Source organism: Euwallacea fornicatus, chromosome 20 (genome assembly GCF_040115645.1).
Source record: "Euwallacea fornicatus isolate EFF26 chromosome 20, ASM4011564v1, whole genome shotgun sequence".
NCBI classification, from domain to species: Eukaryota; Metazoa; Arthropoda; class Insecta; order Coleoptera; family Curculionidae; genus Euwallacea; species Euwallacea fornicatus.
In genome coordinates this window covers 2602057-2624863 of record NC_089560.1, presented here as the reverse complement: position 1 = coordinate 2624863, position 22807 = coordinate 2602057, and the positions used below count along the sequence as shown (strand labels likewise).

The 22807-nt window shown below is 37.8% G+C and overlaps 1 protein-coding gene and 1 long non-coding RNA gene across 29 annotated transcripts in view; one reads left to right on the top strand and one right to left on the bottom strand.

Annotated features, from left to right (window-relative positions):
* LOC136345514 (collagen alpha chain CG42342-like) overlaps window positions 1–22807 on the top strand; it is a 148315-nt gene that overhangs the window by 13573 nt on the left and 111935 nt on the right. The window lies entirely within an intron of this gene.
* LOC136345541 (uncharacterized) overlaps window positions 18521–22807 on the bottom strand; it is a 117463-nt gene continuing 113176 nt past the window's right edge. The window contains exon 3 of the long non-coding RNA XR_010733157.1: window positions 18521–21079. This is a non-coding gene — a long non-coding RNA (uncharacterized lncRNA). The remainder of the gene's footprint in view (window positions 21080–22807) is intronic.

Here is a 22807-nt window from a genome sequence, read left to right as displayed (position 1 = left end):
TTCAGTCCTTTTTTCAGAGAAACGGAACCTCCCATGCCGCAGAACGTTACAAACATTTTTGTTGCTACCTTTTACCTTCTGAAGTGACCTCCCGCTCTATCTAAAAAGACATAAAGGGACTCGACCCTTGTCCTCTGCAGAATTATTCACTCAGTTTCTGATCAAGAACGGCGAAATGGTCAGTTTCTCTAAAATAAAGGTTGCTCTATTTTGTAGATTTAAATCGAATTTCCGGTGACTGCTTGAATCGAGAGAAGAAAAACCTTGATGTAAAATACTCCAATATTTATGAACTAAAGGTCGTTTAAGAGGAATTTGTTAGTGTCGTGGACCAATCTCGTGGAAGTAAGCACTGAGCTTAACTATATAAAGCTCGAATTTTAGTAGAGTGATAAAAGTCTAAATATTACGGATCGGGATATTTAGGTTAAGACTGACAGCATTCATTGAGCGGCTAGTTCCGATGGGCCCCGAATAGTTGCCGTCCAGGCAATCAACCCTGCTGTCCAGCAAATTCAAGAATTAAGTAGATACTATCAAGATTTAATTCTCCATTGCTTTGACGGAGCTGTCATGAGCAGAGACTCGCCCCACCGTCAATCATTCAAAGTTTTTCACATTCGATCTCAACTAAATAGCTTCCAATCAGGAAGAGTTTAAGACAATACATTAATAATCGATTGCAATGGATAATGGAAAGATAATGAAATTATCGATGGGGATGGCGATTGCAGGCAAACTCGTCATTAATGAACAGCATACTGCCGAAGATGGCGGAGACGACCTGTATCTGCAGCTCTCCAGGGAGACAGATTGAACAGCGCCTTCGGATAAAATATCTTAAAGTGGCGAAATCTGATTAGAGAATATTTAACAAGAATGGCGCTATCACGTTCCTCCTCAGCCTCAGAAACTCGAGAAATTGCACTTTGTTTACCGTGTTCGATTCAATTAATTGTCCATGCACCTTTCCTCATCCGAGGTTATATGTGTTTCGGAATCCCCATGGAAAGCGATGTCGTAAATCCATCCCTTAGGCTTTTTTCGGTTCTTTAATACTGTTTTCTCTTGGCAATTTTCCTGAAATTAGATGCGCCCCTGCTTAGCATCATTAGTCTTTATTGGATTAGTCAGTGCGCTTCTACATAGGAGATAAGCCCCTGCTGACAGGGAGTAATCCGGGGGTTTGGTGTCTGGATGAAACTTTACAGACTCGTTTGCGAGATTAAAACAAGGGACATCCCTCCTAATGGACGGTTCGCGTCTTAGTCTGGACCAAGGCCTTTGCCATCATTCATTATGTATATAGAGTCCGTTCGGGCTGTATCAATAACAGCAAACCATCGCGTTGGATAAATCTCAGTGGCGTGTCATAAAGTTCTCTCAGAGAGGCAAAACAATAAAATACCGAAGGAATATAAAAGGAAGATAAAAATTAACCATAAAATGCGGTTACGGCCTATCTGGTTCATTATCATATATTGTTAATTCTCGAGTTATCTGCGGGGCCCATCTTGTCGTAAACTGAGCCCCATACGACGTTATTTACTCAATCTATCAGCCGGGCAGTTGTAACGTTAATTAAGAAATTGTTCGGGTCCTATTCAACAACAAAACTTAATTTTTGAATTGTGCCCGAAAGAATTTTATCGGCGAAAGATCTCCATTAGTCCCGAGTGTTTCGGAATAATTGAACGTGTCAGCTTCAAAGATTAGCCGTACTTTATAGTAATAGGCTCTTGTAATTGTGTTAGGTGTGCCTATTTTAAAATAATTGCTTTTGAAAGTACCCGAGAAAACCGACTATTTATCGGAAAATAATTCAATCTTTGAGTCCGCTTGAATAAACTTCCTGCATGCGAGATTTTACTGCTGAATTGTGCGATAATTTTTTATTGCTTTGGGGGCTTTATAAACAATACACCGGAGAGAAAATAGGGTTTAGTTATTGGAGAGTTGCCAAAACCATTTTCAATGGTTAAGTTAAGACCCAACAAGAGTTTCATTAACTAAACATACATACGCCAGAAGTTGATGATTTACGGGCGGAAATGTTAAGCTGACTTTCATTAAAATTCGCACGGGGTTATCCGAGATCCTGGTACTTACTTGATTGCAACAATTTCTTTCAACCCGAGTATATTCGAATTGCCTGGTTGAGCGTGTTCGTAAGCTAGGAAAATTTCTTCTCTGTGTCATTACATCGTTCGCGCAATATTCATCATTTTCATCATCATCATCATCATCATCAACATCATCTTCATCATCATCATCATCATCATCATCATCATCACCATTATCATCACCATCATCATCGTCATCATCGTCATTATTGAAACCCCTGTCACCATCTTTGATTCACTCTCGCCTGGTTGGTACTGAAACCGTTATTTCCCTTTTAACACATGCCAAGATGTAGTGAAAATGGTGAAATTCAATTAAAAAAATAATGAAATCCGTTTAATAAGTGAACGGTTTTGGCCTCTTTCCCATCTTATATTTTCATCGATATTTCCCATCCAACCTTAACTAAACCCATCAAATTAGTGTTACAAGTCCAAACCATCAAGTTTCGCACCTTCAGGCTGCCGCCTGATTCTAAAATTTGTTCCCTCGTCGGCAACGATTATTTTTCGTAATTTCACACGGTTTTCTGATGCGTCAAAAAAAGATATGACAAAACCACCCCCGACCCTCATAGTTCCTTAATTCAATACTCTAAGTGTATACAAGCGATTTAACTCAATCAGGTGTCATTTATCATAGCTTGAACAATACGGCTTCCTGCAACCCCAAATTGGTTATAAATCCGTACCCGGTCGTGCGGAAAGTGATAGTGTATCATTAAATGGATCTTGCCCACATATTTTCAGATTCTATCGGTAAGCGGTAAGCACGGGCGCGGGTAATTGTGGCGAGAGAGGGGTCTGTCTACTGCCAATAACCCAACCCAGATAAATGAGATGTTGGTTTAAGTACACGGTAGCTTTTAAGCCAAAATGCCCCTTTAAGCCTATCTATCGAGTGTTAGATAGTCAATTAAGGGTGCCCAATTAGGGCAGGGCAAACGGAATTATTCAACTTACGTCTAAAAGCAATTTTGATCTTCGCTTTATCTCGAGGGCCTTCTCAAATGAAAATCCGGCTTTGCGAAAGAATTCTGATGTAAATTGGTCAGGAATTTTTCTTTAACATCCAATTACATGGAGTTTCGAGAAGAATTTCATTAACATTATTATTACTGAAACTGATTAATTGTTTTTGCAAGTAAGCTAGCTTGTGCAATTCCAAGAAAGCAGTTTAAAAGCCGTAATTATTTGATTGATTCTAGGTAATTTGCATTCGACACGAGAAAAATTGAAACAGGAATTCGCTCCCTAGGAAGGCAATGCTTAAAATAATACTTCCCTTTTTTTCGAGAGCTTATTCAGAATTTCGATTAATCATGCGAGAAAAAAACACTCAAAATATCCAGATCTCCCCAACATTCGTGTCGTCTGTCAAAGAATGATAAATCGCCCCATATATCCCAGCCAGACTGGATTCTTTATCCAAATTACATTTATCTGGAAAGTGTTTGAATAAAATTCGGCAGCCACGAAACCCGGTTTATCTATCTCATCGCCCGATTGGCTTCGGATTTGCCCTTCCACATTTTTTAAATGGAAATTTAAACCGTCTTTGAGGATTTTGTCGCGGAAGAATGGCGATTATTACCAATTTGAACTGGAGAAACTTCGAAGGAAGACTACTTTCATCGCATAAATGTTATCGAATGCTGTGTAGGCGTGTACAAGCCACAAATTCTCCAGTGGTATTAATTAAATAATGTAATTGGTATCACTTTTTTGAGACGATTTTTCGTTTAAACAATACATCAGAAACGTTTCGTCACTAGGGTACAAGGTCTTAAAATATTGAATTCTATTAAGATCGCACCTCAGAACTCTAATTTTCTACAAACACATATCAGAGTTGGGAACCTTCACAGCTGTAAATCGCTGTAAAAATTTGTGGTTATATTTTTTCTGAAGCGAGTCCATCTTTTACCACGGCAAACATTTTTTTGGTGCACCGCTGGTTTCAGTATCGGTCAGCACGTATCGGCTGACCGCACGCATTGATCTCGCATCATTTAAAGGAGCACTGCGAGTTTTCGCACGAAGGCGAACGCTTTTCAATTTGCGCCGATTAATCGGGATCTCGGTCAACAGCCGTATCATCGGCGATGGCGCGGAGTCAGATTTTTACTGTGGCTACTTAAATGTTTATGCCACTGTTCGAATTTAGTTATGCACGTCTGTAAAGTGTGTAGTATCTCTGAAATTTATTGTCCCGTGACGACGTACGTATGTGTTTTTTGCTCTCACTGAAACGACCTCCCTGTCTCAATAACCATGAGCCCGCACTGGTTAGGACGACGCGTTGGGAGGGCGCCTGACCACCACCAGAAAGGTACCACCCAGATTTTAACGACTTTTAAAATCTACGTCGTTGGGTAGATTGTAAATTTTAGTGTGACCACAAATGGTGGTGGTTGCAGTAGGGTCTCGTTATAGTGAACGTACTAAATAATGAACGGCTCCCTCCAGGGAACACAAAAATATTAAGATTAATCTCTAAATGGTGAACGAATAAAGTCTCGTTAGAGTGAATTTTTTTCATATCACGCCACCCATCGTCAAAAGTAGCTTTTGTAAAAATGGGTATGTAAAGTTAATTGCGAGGCCCTACGAATTAGAGGCTATTTCAAAGAGAAAAAATGTCTTTTTGAAGATGTCGAAAACAGATACGATTTATATTTAGAAAAATGCAACTTTACGTCGTAAATCTAAAAATCATGGACTTTAAAAATTTGTATCTCTATCACCATAATCCACTCAAACCGTGTCCTGATACACTAGCGAAATGAAAAAATTTGAAGAAAAATGCCAAAAATAGAATTTTCCTTTGTAATGCGAAAACAAGAGACAATGAAACGTTTTTGATGCCAGCTTTGAATTTGTCTCAAAAAAGACATTGAGCATGCCTTATTAGTTATTTTCTATCTCTTACCGTTTCATAGACTCCCTGCGATAGCATCGAAATTTGCCCGCCCTGTACACATGAATGTACGTGCGTATTTCCACTGCATGTGCAATCCTTTTTGTTCGGACATTTCATTTAATATATCGCTAAAACTGGTGAAGACCTACTTTATGCCTTAAAATATTGAGTTATTAACGTAACAAACACGTTGCGAGTATCACTGTTGTATTTTTTAACTGCACTCTAAATAGTGAACGACCTCGGTGGAGGGACACAGCGGTCCATTAATTAGTTCACTGCATCGAGACCCTACTGCATTTCCAATTTGGCACGTTGACTCTAAGACTTTCAATATCTGAATTTATAAACCAGACGTCGGATTCGGATTTGGCGTTGGCACTGGCCTGCAAGACAAACTGCTCCGGCGACGCACGCCGTCGGACGTGAGGTTGCCGGTGAGCCGGCGTCGGGGACGAACGAATTTTATATTTTCGACGCCGGTGCATGGCGTCGCGGCCTAATTAAATCAGCCGTCGGCTGATGATTTTTAACGTACAACTAACTGCCATTAATGTTTCCGATGGAACACCCCAGATTCCGTACCTATATATGCATAAGCTAATGGTTTACTTGAGCTGTATACACAAAGTTGCGATTTACCTAAGAGTTAGCTCATGTTTCACGACGAGTAGTTAATTCCATATATTCAAAACCAAAATATTACATAATCCCCTGTAACGGCCAATTAATTTCGTCTTCGGCGCGTTTGCCATTAAGCTTGTCATCAAACGGTCGATGTAAATGAGGAATTACTATTCAATGTTGCTAAATTTCGAATTACATTTTGGGCTGGAATTAACTCATGTCACTGTAACTGCAAATAAACCATATTCAATATCGGGTCGACGGGCATTAAAATGTTTCTCTTCGCGCTCTTTCCAAAATGGAAAAACCGTCTGCGCAGTCCTCCACATTATAAATATTTAATGATGAATTACAAAAAGATGCCTCCTGCAAAATACCATCGATCCTGCTGCGAACGAAAATAAAAACATTCCCAATTGTTCGGACCTCCTGCTCTTGAATGTTAATGAAGCCACTCGTAGTGATCAGTGGCAGTGGTCAAGAACCAAAAACTCGGTCATCGGCGAGGAACTTTTTAAGTTATTAAAATGCACGTAAAAGCGAACGTCGAAAACACAACATGCGACTTGAAAGTTCTGTTTACACGCTGATACATGATTTGAACCAGAAAGAAATTTATGCGGTATTAGTGTTTACAGCCATTTGTTATTCGGTAAAGCGTACTTTTATTACGCACCGGTAACCAGAAATCGCCAGGACAGTGAAGTCAACCGAGCAAACCGGAATCTTAAAATTCATGAGCCGGAATCGGACTCTATCGGGTTTCTCTGATATGGGGCCGGCTTCTTTTAGTGTCTCATATATTGCCTAGACGGCACTTCAACCATTATATCCCTCCAATGCACGCATTATGATCTCTGTTTAATAAAAGAATGAATGCGAATGGTAGTTGTTGCCCTTGGGGGCTGAGAAATGAAAATGTCTTGGACAATGCCAGCAACTTTATTCCCAACCGGCATCAACGGAAAATGATATATCAATTTCGGTTCTATTGAGAAAATCCCCAAGGTAGTTTGCTTTGGCCGAATTCAGTTAACTATAATATAACTTTTTCAATGGAAAAAACTCCTGCGATAAAACCGATTTAATTTGGAACAATGTGGAGCTTCCAGTAGTCTCCTTCTCGCTTTTGATTCGCCCGCATTTGCATTCGAATTTAGAAAGTTTACCTTGTACAAAAAGGAAATGAGAAGTTTTTAGTTTTACTTACAGCCAGTTTCTGGACGTTAAACTCGAATGGGAACACGAGAAAGTGCTCTAGGAATAATTATTATCTTAAAAAAAGCTTTCATGTATGCTCGTCTAGTGCATGCAGGAACATAAAAGCAAACAAAGTGGATATTTGCACGGAGCAGATATCGGATAACATCACACATAAATGCCGCTCTATCCCAAAACGAGGTCGAGATTATTCCGGTGGTTTGCGCTTCGTGAATTTTGATGGTCCGTTTTGCTCTTGGCCATCGGTGTGGTCGATGGTCATGCACAAATAAATTATTAGAGCCGGAATATGCATAAATAGGTATAGGCGGAGTCGCTCAGGTTAGTCTAGGTTAAAGGAGGAACGGAACAAGGTTGTTGGAGTGGCAACCTGGACGACGCATTAACCCCGCGAAACAACCGAATGGAACCTCGACTCCCATCTGGGAGCAGCTGAAGTCGTTCTCTCTGTTAAATAAACTTTGACTCGAAAGACACGATTGTGCTCTAGTAGCAGTTTCTGCCAGCTCAGCCGTTTGAAAGCTAAGAATTTCGCAGGGTTAGAGCCAAGACAGCATTTGACCTCAAGGCGACTAGCCCAGTTAAGCTTTGGTCGGCTAATCGAAAATCTGACTGCGGACCTCTCAAACCGAAGGATTCAGGACTTGAGGGGTGCGAGAACCCTCGGCATAGCGAGAAGCCGATGTATAGTAGGAATCGAAAATGTTTGGTTGGAGGGTAAACATTTACATAATCAGATGTTTCTCCGTTAAAAAGTGATAAATGATCACAGAGTTTTTTGTATTATTGTATTAAATCACCAACCATAAGGACTGTTCGAAGTATTTAACAACAAAAATATACAATGGATGAAAATTCAAAGTGGCAACGTTCCAATGATCCAAACATACCAACATATTGGAACGATTCAGTTCTTATACTTCCACGGGACACACGGATGCTTTTAGTATCTAGTATGGGCACCTTTTGGCTCAATAACACTTTTTAACCGCTTTGGCATTGAAAAGATCATTTTTTTGTAGAAAATCTGTTCCATTCTTTTTGCAATTCTTGCTTTAAAGTATCCTCATTAGTAATTTGATGAGTTCTTATTTGCGTCTCAAGAAAATGCCAAATATTGCCTCTGGGGTTAAGGTCTGGGGACCGGACAGGAGTTTTGATGACCTTAGGGCAATTATGAAGTAGCCATCTTTGTACTATCCGAGCCCTATGTTTGGGGTCGTTGTCTCAATAGAACTTGGACGGGTTTAAAATGTCCACATATTCAGCACTAGATTTTGTTTTAAAAAATGGAGATAGTACATTTTGTTCGTATACAGGGCGGTCCAATGAGAGCGCCTCGGACGATTACGGCTTTATTGATGGTCTTGATGAAAAATCGTTTTTACACTTACATGTATGACCTGAAATTAATCCAAGGCATACCCTGACAGCACTCGTTGTTATTTAAAATGAAATTGAACCTCATTTTATGAGGAACGGTTATAGATGGGTATGGGACGTATTGGTATCACTCGAAAGGGTATTAAATAGTGATACAAATGAATAGATAAAAAGGTATACATTGCATTTGAAGTAAGCAAGATATTCTCAATCGTAAGTTAGTAAGATGTAATCAATATTTTTCTCACCCTGTATATAAAATTTCAAGAAAACTATGTACAACTTGAAGAAGTATCTGTTGTTGCGACGTACCGGTCAAAAAACGATAATTCATTCATTCGTTTCCCGTAGAAAAGAATTTTTTTCTTGGCCCTTGCATTTTTGCATTTCTTTAATTTGCTCAAGAGGTATTTGATTTAGACTTGTTGAGTGTTCTTTTACTATTTTTTTCTTCTAATTTCAAATATTTAAAAAAATATAAGGTGCTAGATTTTAAAAAAACGTAAGTTTGCATTGCATCTTTTTTTGCGCACCCCGTATAAATGACAATATTTTTAAAATGTGCCTTATAAGGTCGTACATATAAGTGTAAAAACGATTTTTCATCAAAACCATTAATGAAGCCGTAATCGTCCGGGGCTCTCTTATCGAACCACCCTGTATGTGAATACCAAGTTTCTAACTGCCGTATTCGACATGCATCCCCAAACCAGAACAGACCCTCCATCTTGTTTGAGAGCTGGACGTAGATTCTCCGTTTTCGACGCTTCATTTGCCTTTCTCCACCCTCTAAGGGGCCCTTTCAAGCCAAAGATGTTAAATTTAGACTCGTCGCAGAAAATTACGTCTGACCAGTAGTCATTTTCTTTTAAGATGTCGCTGGACGCAAATTCTAATCGTATTTTTTTATCCTTCTCATTCAGCCATGGTTTTTTTCGTGCTATTCCACCATGACAACCATGAGAATCGATGCATCGGCTTATCGTTCGAAGATATTTCCCAATTTTTACCCAATATTTTTGGTACTAACTGTATTTATGAAAAAAAATCTGTCTAACGTATACAAGGCCAATCTGACCGGACTATTCACCGTTTCTTGTTGAAACTTGATAATATTTTGGACCATTGAGTCGGTTGATAAATAAGAAGTAAATAATGTGTCTTTGGTATTTGACTGACCTCATGATAGGACCCCTCTTCACGCGCCTCATCAGACCCACCTTTGTGCCATCGCATTTTAACCACCAATTATCTCTTTATTGTGCTGTGCCCATTAATTTTCTCCCTCTTCGTTTGCCCATTACGCTTCCTTCGACCAGGTGTTCAATTTTTTGTTTTGGCTATAACAGAGAAGTGTTGTGTTCCTAAGATTGGACGCTTTGAAATGCAAGAAGGAGACCTTTTCCAGTCGAACCTCCAAAGGCTCGTAACATTCGTCTTTTTTAAAGAGTAGTGAACACAGTAGTTTAAGTAGTAGTGTGAACACAGATCATCCTCGACATTTCGGTCCTCACAGAAAATATGTGAATACGCAAAAACACGTCGATTTTATTTTCAAAGGAGATATCCTTTGAGTCGGTTTTTTATCAAATTGGATGCGCTCTCTAGCGGGGAAGCAAACAATGACTAAAATCTTAAATAGAACGGGAGGTTGAGTTACACCTCATATGAAAGGTCTTTCAACTATCTTTTTCAATGTATACGACTTTTTTTCATTTAGAGATTTTCGAAAAATCATCTCTGACCCTTAAACAAGCTTAGGCGCCAACTGTATCATAGCGAAACCGCTAATTAGTGTTTTAAGCATTCAAAACGCTCTCCATTATTTTATACCATTTTTTAAGCAGTAATAAAATTTACTTTCACACTCCACTCTAACATTCACAAAAACTTCTACTTAAATATCCCTAAACGCAACTGAAATTATTTTCTACACTCCTTCCAAATCTTGGGGTTGGATTTTATAAACAACAAATTGAAGATGCCCCAGTACATAAAAATCTAGAAGTGTTAAATCAGGCGATCGCGGTGACCGCTCGGTTCCGACCAACCCATTTCCCAAAAAACCTATCGCGTATCCACTGCTTTACAGGAAGAAAGTGATGTGGTGGAGCTCCATCCGTGTGAAAAATGAAAATCTTCTCGTGAAACGCTTTTACCAGCCCTTAACTGGCGCAATACAATTTACAATGATAAATAATAATGTAATAAAAAAATACTCAATATCTCCATTGTCCTTTTTTAATCTAACGGTCGTGTTCTTACCGTTTTTTTCTTTAAGTAAATTGTTTAAATAAATGTATTCGCAAATACAAATAAACAAATAAAAACCCAAATAATGATCTGTAGCTTATAACATGCAGTCTCAATATTTGAAAGCATTAAATAAAGGAATTACAGCTGCGTGCAGGGAAATTCAAGTAGAACTTTTTGTGAACGTTAGAGTAAAGTTTCAAAACAGACTTTATTATTGTTTAGAAAATAGTGAATAGCCCTTTGAACGCTAAAAACAGCAATAAAAAACATTTCGATAATACAGTTCGTACCCAAGTTTGTTTACAGTTTGGACATCTTCTGCGATCCTCCCAATATAACAAACGGATACATTTAAGAAAGCAATTGGAAGATCTTTTAAATGGGGTATAAGTCAACTCCCCTTACCATTTAAGATTTCAGTGATTGCTTCCACCCCCGCCAGAGGGCGCACGCAATTTAACAATAAATCTATTTAAACAATGTCCCCTTTGAAAATAAGATCGACGCATTGTTGCATATTTACATATTTCCCATAAGGACGGAAATATCCAAGGTGGTTGCTTTTCAAAAGTCACGATGCGTATGTACGAAGGGTAAAGAAGAAAATTACGTGGATTTGGTAATGGAAATTTCGTAGTTCAATTAACAAGTTGGAACCAGTAACAGCGGTGTGTTAGAAACAGCGGTTGACTACAGCTTCGAGGTTCAGAGTTCAAAGTTTCTTGCATTTTCTTCTTGCTTTAACACCTGACCTGGAAATTAAAGAAAAAAAAACGTGTATGGAAGTTTATAGGAAATCCTATTTTCTGTTACTCCTGACGTCACCTGAGACCTCACCGTGTTCGGCCTACCGAACTTCGCAGGTTACGCAAAATTGGATATTTCCAATGTGGTTACGTAAACAGCTAATTAAATAAAACAACAGTTTGCCAAATTCACCAACTTGCCAAAATGGAATATCAGTGACAATTGTTGCTGTAGTTGTACGGCTGCGGGGCGTAACTAAAACTCAAAAATTATTACGTTTTTCTTCTGATTTTCCACCGTGACACAAAATTTAGTTAAAAAAAAATTTAATTTGTGACGAAACTGGTTTAACTTCATAACTTTTTGCGAAATTTCGTAACTCAATTAACTGTTGGTAACAGTGACGCCAATTACTGCTGTGGTCCTATAAACACAGGGTGCCATTTGAATGTGTCCTAATTTTTGTCTTTCCCATCCGATCCTAATCGTGCGGCAAAATTGTTTTCGCACGCGATTTATTAAATCACGTTCGAAACTCTACATATCGTATAAGGAAATGTTCGTTCGTGTAACTCTCGTCGCATTGCAAGACCTCGCTTTGCTTGTTCCATGGAGTTTAACCCGTTGAACAGAGCTCCATGCATTTCTTAATTGCCCGTGTAAATAGCTTTCGTTCAATTTGATTCAAATCGTCATAAATCGATTGAAATTGCAAGGGATATGTCAATTTTTATTTTTAGTTGTGAATTTTTTCGCGTTCGATCTCAAAAACGCTGGTACATAAATGTCAAAGCCATTTTATCTTGAACAACATTTTACACCTCAGACTCGAACCTACTCAAGTATAATTGGGTTTCAAGTATAATTGGATTGGGTGCCTTCAGACTGGACGAGGCACATGAGCTGCGTGGGCAAATTTAATGCTGAAAATCTGGGGGCGATCGGAAATTTAGTGAGTTATGCCAATGCAGGATCCCAGCAAAGCGGTGTCTGGTAACCAGACAACCCAGAATCTAGAGGAGTATTTTGGATAAATTTTGAATATGAAAACCCTTGTTGCAGTTTGTTTTGAAAATTCATGAAGTTTGGAATGAAACTCTGTGACGATTGGAATGGTTTCAGTTCTAGTGTGTGCTGTTGCCAGGAAGAGACGATTGGAGAAAATATTAACGGAAAGAAGTCTCAAAAGTCTCTTTATAAAGGCGTTGTAGCCAAGAAATTCCCATGGGGAGTAATGTTGTTGTCAGACGCGGGAACCTCATATGAAATGTGAAAATTAGGAACAATATAACGTGACTCAGAACTCAGAAGATCGTGAAAGGACAATAACAATTAAGAAAATAAGGAACTTGAGAGCAAATGGGGATAATGTAAGAACAACCTTGTAAGACCCGAATTAAGTTCGGGGAAAAGGTTCTGTAATTCACAGATTATTTTCAATTTCAACCTCAAAGACACACATTCTTCCGCGTCCATTGTCCGAAATTTAAACTTTAGTCTTAGGGAATTTTTTGGCATTCGAAATTTGCTTTTTCCTTCTTATCGAAGCAAAGGACAAATTCGCCGCTCTCTCGATGACTGAGTCCGCTACGTCAGGGCCTTCATCCAGCAAGAAGAACTGCTTGAATACATGCCCAAAGAAAATGGTCGAAGACGTAGATGTTAACAGATATGTTAAAGATAAACGTCCAGGAAGCGGGTTAAACTAGCGGGTAAAAAAGTGTCGTAGGACAGAAAAAGTCACATGAAACAAAAAACGCTTTATTGAATGCAACAGATGCAAGAAATCGGTGATAGCAGCAAATTTTCCTCTGAATCAGTTTAGTAATATGCACTATTAACTTCTAATCACTGCGTAGAAATAATTGACGAGCCTCAGGAATGCCAAGAACAGATCAACCATTGCGCCCACCTAAAAGAACGTTAAGCTTCGAAATAATTAAAATCTTGTCTAGACAAATAGTTCTAATAATTTGGTGCTAAATGATCCTCATATATATCCACTTATTGCCCTCTATTGCATACCATTTTCCTAATTTAAACTCGTTGCCAAGAAACTTGACAAATGAACCTCATTAGAGACCGTCTTAAGTAGTGTTTACAATGCTAGCTATGTTCAATAGGTGTGTTAATCCGATAAAAGAAGATTTGTCAATAAAATTGCATACTACTAAATAATTGTTAAAATCTTAAGTAGACACTTTAACATACAACCAATACAACGCTCCATCAGTCAAACCTTTCTCTTGACTTTTTAGAGCTCGTCTTCGTGCTTGATTGATGAAACACTTAAATAACCCTTAGAAACCTAATTACAATGTAGAATCCAATAAAGTCGTCGACAAATCCAGACTACATCAAACTGGAAGACAGTAAAAAAGTGCTTTAAAGCCCTGTGAAGTCGTGAGTAATTGCTCCGGCGGGTTAATCAACGCCTTCATAACCGAACTTGATTCAACATCGAGCAAATATCTTTTACAAATAGATCGTATTGTAGATTAAAAGTTGACCACAACGTGATGTAAGAATAAGAATTCCTTCCTAGAATTACAAATTATATACATTAGCCGACTTACCGGAACATCATGCATGACAAACATTAACTCCGTGCCCGTATTGTTCCATTGGCCTTATCTGGGATCTCATTACACGTCTCTGAATGTTATCTCCCTTTATACTTGGAGTGCTTAACAAAGGAGCTGTCTGGATGACTTGAGATGCTGGGGCCACCCAGATACCATTGGGCCAGAACGAGCTTATTTTTATAAAGTCGAAACGATGAAACTCAACCCATTCCAAGTCGTAGGGGTATGAACGTAAATAGCTAATAGTTACTCATCAATAGAGTGTGGTAATTACAGCAATTATTCCATCAATCCATCACTTTAGAAAAATGTGGCTTATGGTGAACGTTATGTTGAAATATTGCAACACTAGTATGGCTAGTTTAACGGTTGATGGTTTTAAGATCGGTAATTAATTCTGAATTGACTCAAGTGTTTGATATATGGAGATAAATTTATGTAAAATAATATTTAAATTACTGACCGTAAAACGCGATTACCAAGTCGATTAGGCGCATATTAACTGTCGAAAGGAATTATGGAGATTTCTTTTATGTATTTTCCGTGTTATCAGCATTTAAATGGAGGAACCGCTGGAAATCCGAGATTACCTTTAACTTACACTATGAGGGTCATTCATTAAGTATCGAGAGACATCGATATAGCTAAAAAATGGTTTCATGAATCAATTCAACAGTTTTAGTACTTCAAGTTGGCATCCCTGTGATAACTTCCGATCAGCTGATCCATAAAATTTTGTAAACATAACCTATAAAATCAGTCAGTTCAAGATATTAAGGCCGATTGAGAACTGCCTCACGTAGGAACAACGTGCGGTTATGAGATTTTTAGTTGCAGAGGGCCTTAAAGGTACTGAAATTCGTGTGAGAATGTTAAAACTGTATGGGAACAATTGTTCAACCCGTTCGAACATCTACAAGTGGGTTGACCAGTTTAAAAATGGCCGCGAAAGTGTCGTTGATGAGCAGCGAAGTGAACGACCGGTCGAAGATGCGACTGCCTCCCTTGAATTTTGCATTTTTACGTGATAATCCGTGACAACAGGCGAATCAGCGTGGACATGATTGGCGAAGGAGTGTCTGGTAGCGTTGGAACTGTCCACAATATCATTCAGAATAAACGGCTCGACTCAAGAATGCATTCAAAAAATCAGCCGGGAGGTTCCTCTTTCGCCTCTTTACAGCCCAGACCTTGCCCCTTCGGACATTTTTGGCACCCTTAAGGAAGATCTACGTGGGAAATAATACGACTCCAGCGAAGAAATCCAGGTTCAGGTGCAAATGTGGCTGCGATAGCAAGCAAAATAATTTTATGCCAGCGGAATTGAAAAGTTAGAGGAACCATGAGACAAGCGTATCATTGTTAGGGAAGATCATATCAAAAAGTACCCAAAATTTTCAATTCATTGAATATTTTTGTATCTACATAAATTTGCCTCGTTACTTAGTGAATGGCCCTCGTAAAATCTGAATTTTTCTCTTATCAATTAACAGCAGATATTTTAGCTTGTGCCGTTATTCTCAACACATAACACTCAAGCTTTATTTTTCCTTTCCACCACCACGCGTTCCAATTGGAAATTTCAAGTGTACTTGAAAAGGAAATTGAACAATCCTTACCGTTAAAGCGGACTGACATTCGACTTCCTTTGCCATTTAAACTTTGAGGCCGCGTTTAAAGGCTGATAAGATGAGGTTTGAAGGCCTTCGCGAAATTGTCCATTGCTGGAAAATTCTTTGGGAAAACGTCGCCTATATTATTATAGCAATGTAGATAAAGAGTTTTAAAACGGACGTCGCAGACGCCAGAGAAAAAGGTAGTAAATGAAATACAAACCAATAAAGAATATGGTACTTCATAAGGTAAAAGTTTATATAGTTATGAATTTTACAACTAATGAGAGTGATAGTACTCCCGAGAGATGAATCCCTCTGTGGAATTCCGAACAAATAGTTAAATACGCGCGAAGATCCGTCATGAAACTTAGGCCCAGTGGAATTATCTTCAGAAAACTTGAAATTTGTAGATTTACTTTTACTACGTTTTTCAATCCTCAAACTCATAAGATTTCATTGAACCCATATTGTTTCTGCAGAACTCATAAGATTCAATGGAAGTCGCATGATGGCGCAACAATGCCACCACTATTATCTTCCTTCAGATTTTTACCGGTTATGTGCCCAGTGCGTGTGGATACACACAACTGCAACGAACGTACATTTGCCCCAATTTGCCTGGATCCGATATTCATTATATTCAAAATTCGAACACCGTGTCATGATTCATCATGACCAATTGGATTTAAATGGTGCCAGGAAGATGCGAGTCAGATGGAGGATTCCCAACAACATGTCGCGTGCCATATCAAATGAAGAAGTATCTGGCGGTGCGTCCTTAGGGGATTTCCTATGGATTTCTTCGTCTAGCGTGGCGATGCCGGATTATCTGGAGTTAACCCAATGCTCGGTTTACAGGATCTGCATTGGAATTTTCTTAAATGTGCCCTCAATCGTGGAATTAGCTTGATGTGTCATTAGATTGATACACGGGGAACTGACTCTGCAACAGCTGCCCTCTCAGAGAGCAGAATTGCGAGAAGATGATGGTAAGAAGAATCTTATCTGACCTGAGTAAAAATCAGAAAGAAGAGAAAAAAAACATGAATTTTATTAGTTTCGAGACTCCATCTTTGTTTCTTTTCTACATATTACGAGGATAGTCCCAGAAGTACCCAAGCCAACTTGAACATTGAAGGAAAGATTTTTTTGGAAAATGTTACATTATATCTCAAAGTAGTCTCCTTTGAGACTAACACACTCTTCCCTTCTATATCCTGTTTATATTAAGAAGTTTCAAATGGATCAGAATATGCACCAACCTTGAACTCCACCTCCTTAATATTGGCAAAGCTCTTTCCACTGAGGCATTTTTTCAAGTTTGGAAGTAAAAAATAATCTGAGGGGGCTAAATGTGGCCAAGAGAGAGGGTGGGTGAAGAAAAAGTTCGAACCAACGTCGTTATGATGGAAATTTGGACTGGTGCGTGGTCTTGATCAAACAAGACTTTTTTTCCGCCAAATATGGGCGCTTTTTCCTAATTTCTTCGTTCAAACTCTGCAATAAATTCACGTAACATTTTCGGTTTATGGTTTTTCTTTTGGAGAGATAGTCAATAAAGATTATCCCACGTGCATCCCAAATAACTGATGCCATCACCTATCTTACAGATGGAACGGTTTTCGCCTTCTTTGAAGTCGATTCTACGCTTTAAGTCTATTGGTTTGACTGCTCTTTCGTCTCAGGTGCAAAATAATGGACACATGCTTCATCCATGATTATGAATAGAAGTAAAAATTCGATTTTATTGCTGCGAAACTTTGCTAAACACTCCCTTGAAACGTTCTCACGTCACTGTTTTTATTCAGTTGTGAGTAATAGCGGCACCCATCTTGGGGCACAGCTTTCTCATACCCAATTGTTGGGTCAAAATACGATGTACAGTACTTTTTGAAATAGTCATCTTCCACTACAATTTCTGGAGTGGTCAAATCCGGAATGTCTTTGGGTGGATCACCGCGGAGTTTGTCTTGGTACTTCATACGACTGCGATTGAATTCTGCCATCCAACATTTTTCAATTGTTAACACTTTGATTGCTGCCTATTGACGGGGAGACCTCCAGAGAAACTGCTACGTCACTTGCTCCACTTTGCTTAATTTTTATTTTATTTATGTATCTAGTCATCACAGTAGATACATATGAAGACAAATTTTTGTTATTCTATTTTTTTTTATTTCACGACTCCTGTCGGAGCCCAAGTGGGTCGTTTCAAAGTACACAACACAATAAAAACAAAGGTATATTTTTAATCAAACGCATTTATATATTTTCAATAAAGGAAAAGAAATAACACAAAAAATTAAAAATCAACTGTCAAATGATTAACTTAAAATAAATATAAAATCTACGAAAAATAAACACATCAGGAACTTATAACTAAACGAAATATTTTTATAATAAATAATCTAAAGAACAACAAAAAATGATTGATAAGCGCTATCGAAACGAGCACCGACGCAAAATCCAGGTTGTCCTGGACATTATTGAAACTTATCAGTGGTTTGTTTTCGGACGTTTGTTGTTGAACAAACATTGCAACGTTTAACTAAGGACAAGACTCCACCAGAGTAGAATCTAACTCCTGTTTGATATTGAATGGATTAAGACCTTTTAAATGAAAGTATTGGATAGATGACGAATTTGTCCCATATTCACAAAAAAACTAAAAGCCTTCACTAAAAACAGCTCCAAAACAAATACAAATCAACGGAGCACCATCAACCTTTAGACATAAGCTTTTTAAGATTAGGTCTTTGTAATGTTCAACAAAAAAATCGCCATCTACACTTGTAGAAGTTGAAAAACCCTGGTAAAAATGTTGTAAATGGTTATTATTAATTTAATAACTAGGAAATATTCCAGTAAACATTTTTCAATTATGCATTGCTTAGTTACAACTAAAAATATATGATACAGGGAACAACAAGTTTGTTTTTACTCCTAATAAATAATGAACAATTCAAAAAACGACATATTTATCGCAGGACAAATATATACATGTAAGATATAAATATTATAATATAATATTTTCGTATTCGTAACTAAGCAACTCATAATATAAAAATGTTTACTGGTAATATTCTCAAGTTATCAAATGAATAATTACTAATACCTTTGTCGTTGTTTCCAAACTTTTGGCCACAAGTGTATATATAAGGTAAGGTACTTCTAGAATTATCCCAGTATAGTGTATTCAAACTTGACTTGTTCATGATGTAAACAAAGGCACGCGAACGATGGCAAATAACAAGAAATGCTCACCGAACGGAGTCTATTCTATTTTCTCTAAAAAATGTTGAAGTGTCCAGATTTCTTTGTTGAATCTTGGTACATTGTCTAATTGACACCTTTTCATACAAATTTGTGGAAAAGAAGACTTTCGAAATAAATTTGGGAACGTACTTTATTAGGGATTTATTTCTGTTCCCACATTTACTTTGTTGTAAAAAAGACAAAACGAATGGACTCGCTAAAGTTCAGAATAAAATTAACGATAAAAGTTTTTCGGGGCGCTATTTTCACTCATCATAATAAACAGAACACCACAGCCACTCCGGTCCTGCCTCACCTACGACATTCAATCCCGACTTCGGATGTTTGTTGGTGTATTCGGTTTCCTTGTTTATTTTAATAATTGGGCAAGCGCAAGTGGCTTTAAAGGACTGCAGCTATATTGTTTATCAAACAAATGTGGGAGATATATGCTAAGCAACTGCCATTAAATGCACGGGCCTCGTAGCCTGAGTGCCATCTGCTTTCTATACTTTCAGAACTATTATCCGCATGGCGTAAATGGTTGTCAAGACAAGGCACGTGGGCGTAGTTAGTTATCGTGCAGAAATACACAGCGTAAACGTTTTTTCCGTCATATTGGCATTAAAATTTTAAGTAGTTTTACAGTGGTGTGGAACCGAAATAATGGTATCGCATTGCGGGTAACGCTAGCGATTTGTCTCTGTCAAGAGATCCGCCATCGAAGTGTTCGATCATTTTATCAGAATGGTAAATATTGTAGCTGCTGCATTGATCGGACCTGAAGTAGTCGTTGTAACAGTAGAAGACGGCCCCGTCATAGACCATAAATCAAGGGTTTGCTAACTGGTATTGGTTTGCACAGATTTAATAAGTTGCGAAGATTTATAGAGGTTTCATGCGGCCTTTAGACTGCAATTACCCTCTAAAAAAGCTGCCGCACCGTTTACTGAAAAATGACACAAGAATTTGTTGGAAACTACGTGCATATCTTGCAAAGGCAGTTTTATGTAAATGAGCTAATGAAATTAGGATCTATCGACGTTTCCAGCTGCGGTGAACGCCATCTTCCACACATCGTGACGCTGCAACTAATTGACGGACGCTTAACGAAAGTAATTAGCATTCATTAGCATAATCGAAACTCCTAAATTTCGGACGTAATTTGGGGTTAAATTTCCATAAACATCGGAAAGTGAACCCGCTGGATGTCACCTTATTTGCATCTTACACCTGCACGGTTTGGTTCCTCTCCGACTTGTTTACTGCCGCCAACTTCATGAAAGTTGGAGATATATGGTAATTGGAAGACTGTTTACTACAGATGTGCCGGAGTAAGGCGATTTTACATTTTATGGAAATGAATGCTGTAATCTACCTGATATTTTATGGAGGATTGTAAATAATAATCCAGCTGATTATGAATGAAGTGGCCCTTCCAGGAAGCCATTCATTTCGAAACAACACGCTTCCTTGTTCACAAACTTACCTAACTGTCCAAAACATTACCTAACCAAAATGGCTATTTACGTATAGTTCAAATCACGTAAGTTTTGTGCACGTCACAGGCTTCATATCCACAGTGATGCCACATCTTTTCAAAATTCTAGCTAATATGTCCACACATATACTATGATAGCCTTGGTTGAGGTTAACTGCGTCCACTTCAAGGGTGGTTGATAAGGGGTACGAATTAAACCTAAAAATATGAATATCAATTTTATATAACGCTAAATGAGGATCGACGGATTTGTAGATTACTCAAGTCTTAACGTCCAATAGTGATAAAATGCAGCTAATGCAGTCCAAAATCGTGCAAAATCGACTCCGATTCAATGCATGGGAATTCCCCGGTCTCGACATCGTCCTGGCAAAAATACCCTAAAAATAACTTAATAAATTCCTCAGGCTGGTCTTTTTAATACACATTAGTTTGTTTTAATCGATCGGAGCTGAAAATATATCTTCGCAGTATACGAGTTTAAGGTTATATCAATGTGGTACGAAGCAGAACTGTCTTGCATAAGGTGAAAACATTATTTTAAGGCGAGACGACGGCCCTCCAAAACTGTAGGTCCCTTATTTAGCAAAAGGCCTCTTACCTGTTTTTTATAGTTCCTCAATAAATTTTCCTGGAATTCCAACTTGTACCAACCATTTAACTGAGGATTCATGTTGAAAGTAATATTCTCTCATTAAATAAGGATTTTCTGTGCTTCAATAATAATATTTTTCACACCTTTCTCGCAACAGTAATTGAAAATGTAACAACAGCTTCAGTTACCACTATTTCTTGGAATTCGTAGCCTCTTCCATAGCATACGATGTGGCAATCATCCACTCCTTTAAAGTAATTTAGTTTGTTCTTACGGTTCACTTGCATTATTTACTATGATATTAAGGGATATTGATTCCAACATAGTACATGGCAAAAAGTAAATACGTTAGTGAGACTTCTTGTATTTAAGTTATAAATAACGTAATATTAACGGTCTTCTCTAAATTCAAATCCAAACACAGATTTTGAGGTTATGTTGGGACGAACGAAAGAGACATCTGGGAGAAGGACCGCAGTATTATCACCCTTTCTCTCTCTGTACGTTACACATATTCCATCCTTGTTTAACATTCGTCTGAGCGGTTTAGAGCTTTGTCTTACTTATGGTGACACGTCGACTCATTTTCTTCAGAGCTATCGCTTTATTAAAGAGCTCATCTCCTTTAAGGACCGCTAAACACTTTGCAGTGGAATGTCTGGAATGTTGACGTTACGTAATATTTGGAGGCGCCATGTGTGTTCCATTTAACTGTATTCGCCTTGAACTGACCTTCACGGCAGATTTTGAAATCGCGAGTATTTCAATGATAAGAAATTCTTTTAGACTAATTTGGCTTTTAGACTGATTTTATTAACTTTTTGACTTAGAATAAAAGGAAATCGGAACAAAACAGAATTATAAAAAATGTTCAAAATGTCCTCTTACGAAGAAAATTCAGGGCTCTATTCTTCGGGAATGACGATTTTAAGCAATTTAATTAAATGCTACAAATTGCTTCGTATAGTTGATAACTGAGTCGGAAGATCATTTTTTCCTTACTTCCTTGCCGTTCTCAATTTGTAACTATATACAGGACGTTTCTGATTATGTCGATGATAGAAAATTGAACGGATGAATTCTGAGCCAAATTTAAGACCACATGTTTGTATAGAGATATATACAAATATGTGTTTTCTGCTATCTACAAGCTGTTAAAAAAACACATTTTTTTCGTTTTTTCTTTAATTACCTGGCTGTTTTTTATTGAAACTTGTTGAAAATTTGTACATGTCATACGCCAAGTGATTCGGACTTTGATTTCATATATGGAGCGATGCGGATCGATGAGTCTTGGGCTCACATTTATCGTATTTTTTCTTCTGTTAATATTTTGAATCTTTTAGACAAATTTCTGAAATCCTCATCGAGTTTTCTCACTTTCCAGTCTGTTGGAAAATGTCGCATAAATTGATGGCTTAGGTAATATTCGCGATAATAGCCAAGGGTGTCCACATCGATCAGTTTCAATAATAAAGTAGCACTTAGTAAAATTGGCCATGATTTTTTACTCCATTTATTTGCTGCCAAGTTGACAAGTATTGGCCCTTAGTTGCATGGAACTGGCAAAAAAACGATAGTTTTTTATCGGTGTTTGTAAAGACGCAATTTTTTTTAACACTCTGTAGATCAAAGCTAAAACATTTCTGAATACTCCTTTATATGAACTTTTCGTCTTAAATGTGGCTTAGGATTCACCCATTAAATTTTTACCATCTATTCAGAAATACCGTGTATACTTTTGCTAATGCTGCAAAACGAGTGAGATAAGAAAATAAAGTCGAAGTTGATTATGAAGGACACTGGAGGTTCATAGATTTTGTTCACTATAACCAAGCGTTCGTTATAGGCGATTAGGTTAATATGTGTATATAATAAACATAGTAATATGTACATGAATAACCATATTACTACGTTCGCATTAAAAATACTTATATGTTAAATTTTTTTTTAATTTATATGTGTGTACATACAT